Raw genomic sequence first — 1512 nt, forward strand, 5'->3', positions numbered from 1 at the left:
ATTACGACGAACTACATACCGATATCCACTTATTAAATATTTATTTTAGATCTTATTTTAGTTTTAGCTTTCCCCCAAACAATCAAAGTATTACCTGCCTTAGCTTTACGAAGTAACCTTAGATACCGGTATATCGATTCATAAGTCCCTGTGGGATCGATATCTTTTAAAACTACGCGATAGAACTGTGCACTTGCAGTTTGTACCCCAAATTCGACTCATAAAGTCGCGATCAAGTTTTTGGCGCCGTTGCCGGGGACTTTTATTTAGTCGATATCGTAACTCTTCTGTTACGTTGTAGAGACTAAGGCTTTTCTTTCTCTTTTCTTTTCTTTCGTTGATTTGTATGCCACGCACTCGCTCTCAAGGCGAGCCGTTCTACTTACGAATCAACGATATCGAACTATATCTCCGAGTCTTACGACGAATTCGGGAATATCGTGCTGCAAACAATCTCCCTCTTGTTGAACTTCCCGATTTCAAAAATATTTTCCCTTCGATACCCGAGATGGCAGAACCAGCTCGTGCTCTTAGAGATTACGCCGCTCCATCGCAAGATGAACCGCATTCAAGTATTGCTCCACCCGCAATCGAAGCAAACAACTTTGAACTTAAACCTTCACTGTTGCAGGCAGTGCAACAGAACCAATTCTCTGGAAATCCTACCGAGGATCCAAACCTTCATTTATCCGTATTTGTCCAATACGCTGATACTGTTAAAGCTAATGGTGTCACTTCAGAGGCAATTTGACTTCGTCTTTTTCCTTTCTCATTAAGAGATAGCGCTAGAAGATGGCTTCAATCTCTTCCTTCAAACTTAGTCACCACATGGAACGAGTTGAAGAAAGTTTTTCTTGCTCGATACTTTCCGCCAAGCAAAATAGCTATGTTAAGAGCCCAGATAAATGGATTTAAACAGAAAGATAACGAGTCTCTTTTCGAAGCATGGGAAAGATACAAAGACATGATGAGACTTTGTCCACACCATGGTTTAGAGGACTGGTTAGTAATTCATACCTTCTATAATGGTCTCCTGTACAACACGAGGTTAACAATAGACGTCGCCGCAGGTGGTGCACTAATGAACAAACCTTATGCTGACGCTTACCAACTTATCGAAAGCATGGCTCAAAACCACTATCAGTGGGGAAGCGAACGAACAATGGTAGAAAAACCTCAAACGAAAACTGGCATGTACGAGATAAGTAACCTTGATCATGTTAATGCAAAAGTGGATGCTCTGGTCCAGAAAATTGAAAGTTTAAATGTATCACCTCCAGCCACCGTAGTTGCCATAACTCAGAATTGCGAAGTCTGTGGAATCCAAGGTCACACTCCTGCAGATTGTCAACTCCTAACAGGAATCCAAGCGGAGCAAGTAAACTATGCTCAAGGAAGCCCCTACTCGCACACCTATAACTCAAATTGGAAGAATCATCCCAATTTTTCATATAAGAGCAATAATGCTTTATACGCACCTGGACAATCTCCAAATCAAGCCCCAGCTATACC

The 1512-nt window shown here is 41.5% G+C and overlaps 1 non-coding gene across 1 annotated transcript; it reads right to left on the minus strand.

Moving 5' to 3' along the window:
* Window positions 1-886: 886 nt before the first annotated feature.
* On the minus strand, window positions 887-993 carry LOC127133334 (small nucleolar RNA R71). The gene has a single exon (XR_007807317.1). It is a non-coding gene; the product is annotated as a small nucleolar RNA R71 (small nucleolar RNA).
* Window positions 994-1512: the final 519 nt, after the last annotated feature.

This window comes from Lathyrus oleraceus, chromosome 3, assembly GCF_024323335.1.
Source record: "Lathyrus oleraceus cultivar Zhongwan6 chromosome 3, CAAS_Psat_ZW6_1.0, whole genome shotgun sequence".
Taxonomy (NCBI): domain Eukaryota; kingdom Viridiplantae; phylum Streptophyta; class Magnoliopsida; order Fabales; family Fabaceae; genus Lathyrus; species Lathyrus oleraceus.